This window comes from Aotus nancymaae, unplaced genomic scaffold (assembly GCF_030222135.1).
Source record: "Aotus nancymaae isolate 86718 unplaced genomic scaffold, 86718_ANA_hifiasm-v0.15.2.pri h1tg000067l, whole genome shotgun sequence".
Lineage (NCBI taxonomy): Eukaryota > Metazoa > Chordata > Mammalia > Primates > Aotidae > Aotus > Aotus nancymaae.
In genome coordinates, this window is record NW_026988482.1 from 10,638,600 (window position 1) to 10,652,614 (window position 14,015).

Below are 14,015 nucleotides of genomic sequence, written 5' to 3' on the forward strand. Positions count from 1 at the left end.
CCTCAACTTTTTTATAACAGAGGTATATTAGTAACCAGAAAAAGTGCAAGCATAAAATATAATGGAATTATCTTCTCAATTGTTTAGCAAAAATTAAAAATCGGACAATACCAAATGTTGCAGAGAATGTGGTAAGTAGATAATCTCACGTATTTTTAGTGGGAGTATAAATTGATATGGCACTTTGCAAAAATGTTTGATATTATCTAGTAAAAACTAAAGAATGCATATCTTATGAACCAGAAATTTCACTTCTAGGTATATAACCTAGAAAATATTGTGGAGATAGGTAGCATGATATCTCTACAAAAATGTGAATGTCAGAATATTTATTTTTTGTCCCAAATAAAAATCAATCAAAATCTCTACCAAATGCGCCATGGATAAATAAATGTTGCCATAGTCATAAAATAGAATATTATGTAGCAATGTAACTGAAAAATATGGAAGGTTTGCACAACATGGATGTCACATAAGAAACTGACAAAGAAGCTAGACAAAAATAATAAATAGAGTATTACTCCTTTAATATAAAGTTCACAAACAGGCAAAGCTCGACTATATTAATTAGAGAATGCATGGTTATGGGTGATGCTATAAAGAAAATCATAGCAATGTTAATGACAAAATTCTGAAAAGTGGTTATATCTAGGGGGATAGGAAGGAACTGGGACTGTGATGGGCACACAGGGGGCCTTCAGTGATACTGTCAAAATTTTATTACTTAAAATGGTTAGTGACTTGGGTCTTGCTTTATTGTTGTTAAATTTTAAATTGTACTTGTAAGTTATGCTTTTTCCTATTTGTACATTAAAACAAAAATTAAATAAGTAGTTGTTAATTTAGTCAGTATAGTGGTGGGAGGATAAGTTTCATTGTAGTGGGTCAAAGGGGGACTATATGGTGAATCTTATAGGCAACTGCTGATATAAGACTCATTGCTTATAGGCAACTGTATCAGCAGTGTGCATAAGAACAAAAAAGACAAATGAACAGAATAACCCAAAGCATAAATAAGGAAATAAATTCTCCAATATGGTAGCAGTTGAGTGGCTGAAAGTCCTTAAGTCAGGGCTGTTCAGTGAAGTTCTTTTGTTCTCTTATTTCTCTAGGTGTAATTTTTGTCATCCCAGGTTTGTACCAAGATGGCTGAAATATTTCCCATTATCCATTGAGATATGATGACAGCACTCGACCAAGAAGAAAAAGAGGCTTTCTCTTTATCTTTGATTTATAAAGCTCTAGAATGACTTCTCCCACATTTTCTCTCACATTTCTTTGGCCAGTTTAGCATAACATGCATATTTGTAAGCCAATCTTTATCAAGCAGGAATGAGAATGGGATTATATTAATTTTCCATAATGGAAGGGATGTTAGTGAACAAGACGCATTACTGTTAATGACTGGCCTCTGAGGTTTTACTTGTAGGCTAACAAATTAAATGGCCACAGTTTTATGCATGCTGGTGGAAGACACAAGATTATTGGGTCAGAGATGAAGAATAGTCTTACAACCAGAGAAGCTGCCAGAGGATCAGCATTTTCATACTATTCTCCTGAGGTCCAATTCTGATGGGGTAGCAAAAATAGGGCCAATTAACAAACATCTGCACATACAGTGGGTTCATTATAGGAGAGGAATCCTGGGCTTAGGGAATCTTAATATTTTATAATAGCTTATAAGCTTTCCCACCAATTGCTGAAAAAGAGACTATCCCTATCTACCAAAGCTGTTAACCACATGAACGTTTTTGAAAGTATATTCTGGATCAGATGGTAGTGCCTTTGCTCAGAGGAAGTTCAGATATGTGAGAGAAACCCATGGATAATTGTCTCCCAACAATGATTGCCACTTTTCTATCTTGAAATCGTCTATAAATGAATAGAGTGAATGAGGCAAGCTGGAAATAGCTAATTGGTTTAGAGGCAAGTTCTTCCAAAACAAGACCAAATTATCAATATTCCCAGAATAAAAGCTGGAGGAAACACTGAGGGGCAATCCGTAGTCACTGGAATTCAGAAGCCTGGGTATCTCCAAAACATGGATTTACAGTTGTTAACTTTCTTCAGCATTATGTCTCATATGTTGAGAGACGGTTTGTCCTGAGAGTGTTTTTTAGAGCAGAAAACTAAATCTGGAAAGAAATTTTCCAGCGAATTAGTAAAATATGTAAGTATTTAATATGGAAATATCAAAACACAAAGCAAAACAAAAATCATTAAAGTAGTCATTGTCTTAAACATGCCTGAATTTATAAAATGTCTGTATGACTAATTGTTATTTGGATTGGTTAGTATGTGACTGGAATATGTGCATCTATAACATAGCATAAGACTTAGTATTTTCTCTAGTGAACCTTGGTTTCTTCATCTGTAAAGTGAGAAGATGGGGCCGGGTTTCTTCCAAGGCCTGTGTAGCTCTGAACTGATATGACTGTATTATTATATATTGAAATTTCCCAACATTTACTAGTCTTTCTCATTTTACCCCCCAAAATATACACCTTCATCTAATGTGTGTAGTTCTTCAAAGACAAGAAGCACTTTAAGTTTTCCCACCTTCCTGTGAGGTAGACAAAAGTCATTATTTTTTTAATGGAAAAAAAAAAACTTGCACAGAGAGATGAAGCGAATTGCCTAGGGACATTTTTTTAAATGAGAAAGATATTGAATAGGTAGGTAGTAGAGGCAGAACTTGATACAGCTTTTGAGTCTGAATCTCTGGTCTTGGTATTCTCCTATGCTATTGTTCTCTAATTCCCTTCCAGCACACCATTAAAACAATCACCAGGGCAGTCATCTGCTTACCGTGATAGTCAGAGTTGTTCCAGAGCAGAGCTCTACATGAGGAGCCAATTGGCTTCAGAAATGGCCCAGTAATTATGAAATTGAGTGGAAACAGTCCATTTACTCAATATTAGCAAGGCTTTTATAAACCTCTCCCAGTTAGCTTCTCTCCATATGGACAAACTAGCTGTAAATAAAATCCAATGAGAAAATATCATCATTCCTCTTGTGAAAAACAAAACAAAACACTTCTTTAATTGACAATTACCCTTTTGGCATCTGCCTCTGCTTGAACTTTTCTGCAATCAATTGGCTCATGTATGGAAGTGTGCGTGTGTGCGCTACACATGTATTAATAAGGAAAAAATTCATTTTGATTCATAACTGGAAAAGTCATTAGAGATCATCATATTGAATTATTGTTATTGGTCTATGTCAGTCTCCTCCACCGCATGTTGCAATCTTTGAAGTAGGGATCATAGTCTCATCTATCTCTATAATATCTACTCTCAAAATATGAAGACATATGGTAGGTTCTAAATAATGGTTGCTAAATAACAAAACACATCAATTATCTAGTCCAACCTTCTCATTTCATACATGAGGAAAATGAAGCCGGGGAAGATAACAGGCCTAAATTCATACAACTCGTCAGCATCAAAGCCATATTAGGTTTTGAGTCTTACAGTGCACTTTCTAATAGTCCAGGCTATCTTACCATTTTAAAATTATACAAGAAGTGTTTCTTCAAAATACCATCTCATATGAGGGTGAAGTTAACTGTAAATAGTTAAAATGTGGGTAAACACTGAGTGCCCCTAGTCTGGAATAATATCCATCTCATCCACATTTAGCTACTGTGAGTGGGGTGAAACAAGTTTGCAAAGGCAGATTGCATGTTACTATTTACCCTGACACTGAGCTTTAAACTAAATTGTAGTTTCAATGCTGCTTAGAAAGGTAGGTGACTGTATCAGAATAAAATAAAATAAAATGACACAAAATAAAATACAATAATTAAAAAGCCATACTCAACAGGAGTTACATTGTAAAGAGGATATCTTAGATACACGGGCAAAACCTCATATACTTTATACTTTATATAAAGTTTTTATGCTTTATATATTTTAATTTTAATTTCATTTTATTCATTTAATTTTATTTTTTTAGAGACAGGGTCTTACTCTGTTGCCCAGGCTGGAGTGCAGTGGAACAATCATAGCTCAATGTAACCTTGAACTCCTGGGAGTAAGGGATCTCACGTCAGCCTCCAGGGTAGCTGGGACTACAGATGAGCACCACCATAGCCGGCTAATTTTTAATTTTATTTAATTTTTTTTTTTTTTTTTTTTTTTTTGGTAGAGAAAAGGTCTTGGTTTGTTATCCAGCCTGGCCTCAAACTACTGGGCTTAAAAGGTCCTCCCACCCTGGCCTCCACAGTGCTGGGATTATAAGACAATGCACCCAAACTTACATGCTTTATATTTGGTGCAAAGTAGTCTTACTTCTCCAGTTATTAAATGTGGAGTGGGAAGGACAGATGTTACCAACCCTCCCTTAAAGGTGATAAATTTAAAATTGGGAAAATTAGGCAACAGTCTTTCCTTAAATCTTACAAGTAAAATTTAACTTTAGATCTAACTAGATAACTTTCACTAACTTTAGAATCAGATATGAATCAGAATCTGAATCTACCACTAACTAGTATTGTGACTTTGGGTGATGGAATTCTTAATTTAGACTCAGTTTCCTCTCTTTGTCTGTAATGGTGATACTCAACAGTGAAGATTAAAATATAATTGATTGTTTTGTGTATGGTATTGCCAAAATATCATAGATATATTTTGCTTGCTTATGCCCTAAGTATTGTGCAAGATTATTAATAATAATAATGTAAACATGAATAATAATGTTTATAAGAACCTGTCACATTCACCAGAAGAAAGGTATCATCTATCAAGTGGTAATATTATTTGAGATGAGATTCTCTCCAGTACCTTCTGTTAGGACAATTGTTTGTATTAAAATAAGTACACCATGTGGGTGGATATTGGGGACAGGAGGATGGCCCAGATGATGAGGCTACATATTTGCATAAGAACAGCTGGAATTAGTTGTGAAGTTAAAGCAAATCCATGAGAAAGAAAAATGAAGTTTGTCACAGTAGCAATGGACTTACTGTTCCATAAAACAGTTCCAAAGCCTAGTTCTGTCAGGCAGATAGGCAAAGAGAAGAACAAATGGGATTTGCTAACATTGTATTCTAAATGCAGATTAGTCACAGGTACCAACTGCAACAAAACAAGGAAATAATGTCATGGATGCCTCCTTTCCCACCTCCTAAACCTGGGGCAAAAGTCATTCATTTGGACATGTCTGGTTCTCCCACTTGTCAGATACATAGTCGTGAGTGATCTTATATGTGTTTCTGAGAGCATCTCCTCATTTGTGATGTAGAAACTAGTTCTTCTTCTCTTTAGAGTCCTGTTTTGAGAATTAAATGCAAAAAGGCATGTAAAAGTGCCCAGCACAGTGAGTGGTACACAATGATTTCTCTAAAACTATTTCCTAAAAGTTGTGTAGGAAAACATTGAGTGTGTTTTCACGATAAAGAGCCTAAGACAATGTATTAGAGTTGTTATAAAATTAAGGAAAGAAGGTAACATTTTGTAACTCTTGCTATGGATTGGTTATTTGGGCCCTTTTTAAAGTCTACATGTGAATAATAGTAACAAATCAAACTTATTTCATTACTTCTGACTGTCGAACTATGCTGGTGAATTTGACGTGCCTCATATACTGATCCACATGGGTTTCTGAATGCTTTAGAGTTATAATTGAAGAGACTACTCATTAAATAAACTGTGGCTCAATTAAAGTCTGCCTGTCCTTATATTTTGTGGCAATTTCCAGATTATTGGCCCTCACAGATCTTGTTCACTTTTTAATATAAATATGAAATATCTATTTATAATCATTTAATTTCTATTAAACATTAATGAAATATATCATTAAAAGAAAATGACTTATACTGCACATTATGACAAATTATAGGATATAGGAGATTAAAATGTAAATAAAGTTATAAAATGTTGAAAAACTTAAAATAAGTGTTTTAATAAAGAATTTAATGAAACTACACAGAAAATTTTGCATAACTGATTAATGAGCTAAATCAACTCCTTGGCTCTTAGCAAATGTCACAGAAACCAGACAATTTATTCCCAGATGCTGGGATCTATGTTAAATAATTGTTGGAATATTGAATTTCTAAAGCACAAAAAAGACACATATGTAAGAAATAAACTATGAGAATGATCAGTGCAATCACTAAGCTGAATAACTCAGAGACCTAAAGTTTACTTCATTTGTATAAAACATACAGGAGCAGTAATTCTATTATAGGGTAAATAAAATTATTTGGAGTTTTATATAATCTAGGGCAAGTAACAAACCCTAAGACTCAGGGCTTATCACTGTTTGTTTGCTTTTGCTTGGTTTGGTTTGGTTTGTTCTTATGGGTGAGATAGAAATAATAATATCATGAGTTCCAAATAATAGGTGTGAATAAGGTTTGTGAACTGTAAAGCAGAATATGAATATGATAGTCTACCCCTCACAGTAACTAAGAAGAGTTCCATGTCTTATGAAACTTTCTATCCCCAGAATTTTTCATGTTAGCTGGCTCATAGTGATACTCACAAACATTGGTGAAATAAGATCAAGTGGAGTCCAAGTCCATTTTGTTAAGTGGAATTAGCTCAAGATCATTACCCTTGCAATGCCTATTCTACATCTTCTAGCAAATCTACTTGGACTACAAGAAATTAAAAAATCCTTCAAAGTCCAGTTTCCTCCTATGTTTCTTCTTGAAACAGTTTCTGACCAACCCTACAAGTGTTCTGTTTCTATTTTAAACTATGTTGATACTTGTTGCTTATATAATTCATTTAATATCTGCCTAATCACCATTTCTTATATGAGTCTATCATTTGTCTAACTAAACTGTAAATTCCTGGAGGTTAGGCTTAGGTGTCAAATGTGTTTGCATCCCCTACACAGGACTTTCCTTGTCCATATTCGTTAAATACATTCATGAATGACATTAAATATCTGATACCATATCCCCAACCTTGAAACTAAGAGAGACAAGGGACCAGTAACCAACAATATTTGTCTTCTTGTGATGGAAAACCAATTCTCTTGTCAAACAGTTCACCATTTACTTGCCTCTTTAGCTGTAACCTCCATAGTACAGATTTTCATCTTCAACTTATATTCCTTATGGGAAGAAGCACAGTTGCTGGCTTCTCCAATTTCAGTAAATATTTGAGGAATAGTTATTGTTACTGAATACTTTTTGTTCTCTTCTTTGCCTGTATTTGAGTAACTATTCCTCAAATATTCCTCAATGCGACAGGCTGAAAATTCTTGAGTTCCTCACCTTAGTTCACCAAATAGAATCCTTTGCTCTCTTTTCTGTTTTATTCTCTTATAATGAGGAAAGATCCTTTTTGCTAAGAAGGAGACTTAGTTGAGCTACATAATACGGAGCCTAAAATGATGTGTTAGAGTTGTTATAAAATTAAGTAGCTAACATTTTATAACTCTTGCTATGGATAATTTGGGCCCTTTTTAAAGTCCATATGTGGATAATAGTAACAAATCAAACTTATTTCACTACTTCTGCCTGTTGAACTGTGCTGGTGAATTTGACATGGCTCATATCCTGATCCACACGGGTTTCTGAGTGCTTCAGAGTTATAATTAAAGAGATGAGTAAATTAAGTAAATTCTGGCTCAATTAAAGTCTGAGAGAGTCTGAAGGCAGGTTGTTTAATAAGCAGGAATTTTGGCAACAGTAAGCTGTGGGCTGTAATAAGCAGGAAGAACTGGCAATTGTAGTTCCAGTTCTTTACTTTTTCACTCTCACTCTTCATAAGCTTCTTAAACATCCTATGGGTCAATCTTTATTCTGTTGGCTAAGTTTGACCATTCAAATTCAGTGTCATATCTCATGAAGTGGAAAGATAACTTTCTTCTGTTGAATACTCATTTTCTTCTGTTTGAGTACGTGTGACAGAAGACTTTTTACAAGATCTGTATACTGTGTTGTATATAGTAACCTAGAAATAAACCCAAAATGTCCAAAGGCATAGAACTGAATAAATTTTGTTATAACAATATAATGCAGTATTATGTGACCAAATAATTATGAATTATGTAATGTTTACTAATATGAAAAAATCATATACATTAAAAAAGTTGTAAATTGCTTATATCAGATAATCCATTAAGTATAGGTATGTGTATTTATGTGTGTGTGTGTGTGTATATATATTTATATATATATATAAACTTCCAAAATTCCTACAATAAGCATTTTTTTTCCCTAGGGAAAAGAAAGAAACCACAAACTTTTTTTTAATGGGTGGTGATATACTGCATACTTATTTCCAAAGATATACTTTTGAGAACTCAGTAGTAAAAAAAAAAATACATGTTTATTGAAATTAAATCCATAAGCCTTCTCTGTTAACATTCGATTAAAGAAAATCTTTCCTAGGTGCAGGAGAAAGAGGAGAGGTGAAGGGAGGGAAGGAGGAGACTGAGGACTGCTCAGATGTCCTGTTAAATGGAATCTGCCTGAGCATGCTCTGCTTAAGTTGCCAAACATCTTTTCTCAAAGAAATATTGAGGAGCTGCTGCTAAGGCTGATGAAATCAACCTGACCAGCTCTTTTTGTCTCTCTCTCTCTCTCTCTCTCCTTCGCCTCCAGTGCATTGTGCAAGAGAAAACTTAAACCATCTTCCTGTCAGGTGGAACAAGAGGATAAGCGCCAGGTGGCCAAGGGCCTGGTCCTCATGCTCAGGGTGCAGCTGCTGGGGTACAGGGCCAGGTTTGGCCCAGGGCACACATTGTCCCGGTGCTGAAGGCTGGCTACACACAGTGTACTCGCTCTGTGTACAAAAGCCTGGGTTTGGGGGTTGAGGAACCAGATTATTGTGCTATGGTGTTAAATGACTGCTAGGAATACACAGGGCAAATGAATTCTTTTGCAAGAGGAATTTTATCTGGCAAAGTCAATTTAGAAACACTTTTGTTATCATAACAAGAACTAGAACATAGGGAAAGCTGTGGGACAGTGGAGCATTTTATCAATTCAATTTACTGATTGAGTATTTAATAAGGTAAAGCACCATGAAGGTGCTATGAGAAAAACAGGTGAGTCAAAGGGGCTCTTTTCTTCAGGATCTTAGAGTTCCTGCCTGGGTGACAGTCATACAAACAGCAAAGTCTCAAGTGATTTCACAGTGGTAAAGGGAGGCCCTGGAATGAGCTTTGGAGATCCAATCTGTCACCCATTGCACCAAAATTAGTAATACTTAAATAAAGAAACGTTGACATTCTGAATTCTTGAGCACATAAGTCAGTAAAAAAATGGCTAGAAAAATAATAGATATCAGGATAAATACAATACAATAAAAAAATACAATAGATATCAGGATAGTCTCAATCTGGGTTCAGTGGCTGATGGAAATTTATAGCTTGGACTAAGCTAGTTCCTTGCTCTGAATTGCATTTTTCTTAAACCTCTGCCCAGTGCTGGAATTTTCTAATTATCATAAAAACAGTATTTCTATGAAAGTCAGTGAAGGGTAGCTACATTATAACGGTCATCCTAGCAGCTTAAATCGTAGGATAAATCATAGATAAAAGACAATGAAATCTTTAGTTTATTTTCTCTCTTTCTTGCTCCTTTTCTCTTCAATCCCCCACAGCACCCCCACTGAATCTAAACTCTACTGACCTATTTGCTGTCTTGCATTCCTCAGTGATGCTCAGTGACTTGCAGCCTGGGAAAGCAAATACAATACTGGAACTGTGCTTCCACAAGTACATGTCTCAGAAGCTGGCTTGGCCAAGCTATTTGGCTGTTGGTCTTCTGTCCAGTTTCCTTCAGTTTGACTAAAAACCACCCTTGTAGTTCTGCTTCTAGTCCTGCTCACTTCTCTCTCATCCACCGTGGAGCATGCTGACGGGCAAATACAGATCTTGCATTATTTTTACTGAGAGCCTGGCAGAGGAGCAATAACAACTGACCAAATAAAAAGCAATAACAAATAAAAACACAACCAACCAAATGTTTAGATGGGATACCATCAGTGCCTTTCCTTAGAAGGAAAAAGTCAAAAGGGTTATGAGGTTCAGAAGACAACACACATCTGGTCTAAGAGATGTGTAAAAAATGAAAGGTCTTTGGTTATTTACTATAGTTTGAAGTCAGGAGTGTGATGCCACCAGCTTTGTTCTTTTTGCTTAGGATGGTCTTGGCTATCTGGGCTCTTTTTTGGTTGTATATGAAATTTAAAGTAGTTTTTTTTTCTAATTCTGTGAAGAAAGTCAATGGTAGCTTGAAAGGGATAGCATTGAATCTATAAATTACTTTGGGCAGTATGGCCATTTTCACGATATTGATTCTTCCTATCCATGAGCATGGAATGTTTTTCCATTTGTTTGTCTCCTCTCTTATTTCCTCGAACAGTGGTTTATAGTTTTCCTTGAAAAGGTCCTTCACAATCATGGTACTGGTACCAAAATAGATATGTAGAGCAATAGAACAGAACAGAGTTCTCAGAAATAACACCACACATCTACAACCATCTTATCATAGATAAACCTGACATAATCAAGCAATGGGGAAAGGATTCCCTATTTAATAAATAGTGTTGGGAAAACTGGCCACCCATATGCAGAAAACTGAAACTGGATTCCTTCCTTACACCTTATACAAAAATTAACTCAAGATGGATTAAAGACTTAAATGTAAGACCTAAAACCATAAAAGCCCTAGAAGAAAAGCTAGACAATACCGTTCAGGACATAGGCATGAGCAGAGACTTCATGACTAAAACACCAAAAGCAATGGCAACAAAAGCCAAAATGGACAAATGGGATCTAATTAAACTAAAGAGATTCTACATAGCAAAAGAAATTGTCATCAAAGTGAACAAGCAACCTACAGCATGGGAGAAAATTTTTGCAATCTATCCATCTGACAAAGGGCTAATATCCAGAATCTATGAAGAACTTAAACAAATTTACTAGAGAAAAACCAAATAAACACATCAAAAAGTGGGTGAAGGATATGAACAGACACTTCTCAAAAGAAGACTGTCATACAGCCAACAAACATGTGAAAAAAGCTCATCATCGTTGGTCATTAGAGAAATGCAAATCAAAACCAAAATGTGATCATTAAAAAGTCAGGAAACAACAGATGCTGGAGAGGAGGAAAAATAAGAATGCTTTTACACTGTTGGTAGGAGTGTAAATTAGTTCAACCATTGTGAAAGACAGTGTGGCAATTGCTCAAGGACATAGAAACAGAAATACTATTTGACCCAGCAATCTGATTACTGGGTATATACCCAAAGGATTATAAATCACTCTACTATAAAGACATATGCACACGTATGTTTATTCTGGCACTATTCACGATAGCAAAGACTTCGAACCAACCCAAATGCCCAACAATGATAGATTAGATAAAGACAATATGGCACCTATACACCATGGAATACTATGCAGCCATAAAAAAGAATGAGTTCATGTCCTTTGCAGGGACATGGATGAACCTGGAAACCATCATTCTCAGCAAACTAACACAAGAGCAGAAAATCGAACACTGAATGTTCTCACTCATAAGTAGGAGTTGAACAATGAGAACACATGGACATAGGGAGGGGAACATCACACACTAGAGTCTGTTGGGGGGTGGGGAGCTAGGGAAGGGATAGCATTAGGAGAAACACCTAATGTAGATGATGGGTTTATGGGTGCAGCAACTCACCATGGCACATGTATACCTATGTAACAAACCTGCATGTTCTGCGCATGTATCCCAGAACTTAAAGTATAATAATAATAATAAAAGAGAGGTCATTTATGCTGCACCTTTGAGAATGGAGTCATGCTTTAATAAGAAAGCTGTGGAGAAATAGGGCGGGGCACACTACTCAAATTAACAATGTTACAAAGGTATCTGCATGGGTGGGAAGCATATTTGGATAATAATGTACAGTTTCACTTCATGGTGGGACATTCAGTTTAAATGGCTGATTGTGTCAAACTACAGAAAGACTTGAACACCAGTATTTAAAAAATGGACTACATGGTAAATAATAGAGATCCTTTGAGTGTTCCTGATTAGAGGTGTGTCTTGATTAGAAAGGAGCATGTGCATGGCAAAATAGACCAAGGAGCATGCTTTAAAAATTTATGGTATTTGTCCTAGTTAGTGATAACGAGGCCTAAGCATGATAGGGGTAGGTATTGTGAACAGAACTTCTGCTGGACTTGGCCACTGATTAACAAAAGGAGTCCAAGAAAAAAAATCAGAGATGAACTGGAATTTTTGAGCCAAGTTAACAAGGCAAATGTTGGCAGAGTTGGAAAAGTCAGGGAGGTATGGAAGAAATACTTTATGATAGAAAGTGATTTCACTGGTATGGATCACACTGATCTTCCAGAACATAGTGGGGATATTGATTAGTTGGTTAGAAAAGTAAGTTACAAACTGAAACCCCAGTTCTGGTTAAAATTCCTGAGTTGGCGATCATCACTGTTAGGTGGTTACTGAAGCCATTAAGTGTGTACTAGCGGTAGGCAGTGAAGAGTGAGTTAAGAAGAGGGAGGGCTCTTCTGCCTAAAGCCTTCCTTAATCTCTGGTTGGTAGACCTGGCCTGCAAATACGGAAGAAAAAATCTGTGGGTTTCTTGGATCCATTAGCACTAGTGAGCAGTCCGTTACAAAGCTCCAACAGTTGGTTTGGATCTGAGTGTGACCACAGGAATTTGATCTAGGCCATAGTAGATTCTAGAGGTCAACTTCACCGCAGAGAGGGTCTGGAGTGAAAGTGCCCTCAACCTCGCTTTGCCTTCTCTTAAATGTCATCAGATTCCAATTATAGAATTGTAATGTTGAAAGCACAGTTTCATACATATTTACTAGACAGTAATGCAACTATTGACACTTGGTAAGTAATAAATTATTATACCATTATTATAAGTGTTGCAGATACTATAAAGAATAACCATAATGAAAATGACAGGTCACTAAAAACGAAGTCTTGACAATAAATCTATTTAACCCTCCTGCTTGACAGTTGAGGAGCCTGGGACTCGGAGAGGGAAACAGCTTGCCCGTATGTTAAACAGAGCGTGGAGCAAAGCCCAGACTGCTGCCTAGTCAAGCCTTCTTTCCCTTTTCATTTAAGTGAATTCTTCTCTTCACCTACTTTTTTGCAATCAATTTAGCATGATATAACTTTCATCAAGATATGTCTCATTTCTTCGGTTTTACTTTGAGGTCTAAGTTTGAGGGCATTTTGCGAAAGTTGCAGGCAAGTTGGAAAATGGGAAACAGCTTAAAAATAGCAGAGGGTGAAAAACAATACAACTGAAGTTGATTATTTAACCTAAAAGTTTCTGAGATAGAGGTGAATCAGAAGGGCTGTGTTCTCTAGCACCTCACAGTTCTTGTTGGGCTTCAGACAAGCAAACAGCTTGGGCAAAGCTGAGTTTGATAAGATCTAGCCTGAAAAAATAAATAAATACAGCATTTTTTTGTTTTATTCATTTCCTGAATGGATAAAAAACTCTGGACTCTGATATTTGGCACATCCCATGACATGCAAGGAGGTAATCATTGGCAGACCGCTTTTCTATAGTACTAGTCATTCTAGGTTAATGTACTTTAAAAGTGTATAATGTATGATAAGAAGAGAAACAAATTTCTGTATCTCATCTGTCTTTATACATTGTCAGACTCCAGTGGCCTTCACAGTAGATCCGAGGATAGGAGGATGGAAGCATCCTATGACCCAGCACACCCAGGACAAGAAACTACAGGGTTTTTGGACCACTGCCAAGTTGTGAGATGAACCTGATAGGGTTCCTAAATAACAGCATGCCCTCAGCCTCAGACCTGACTTCATGCTATTCCAGTCGTGTGACCTGTCTCCTCCAGTGATCTAAGATAGCAGTTATCGCGGTCTGCCTTGGAATCAAGTTACTTGTGTGTGTGTGCATGCTTTCGCCACTAAATGAATGAGTGATGACCATGACTTACTCACCTCTATCCCCCAGAGCACTTGGCACAGGCCCTGGCACTCAGTAGGTTCTCAGTAAGTGTGCAGGGTCGGCTGGGATTCTGGCAGGCCTCCT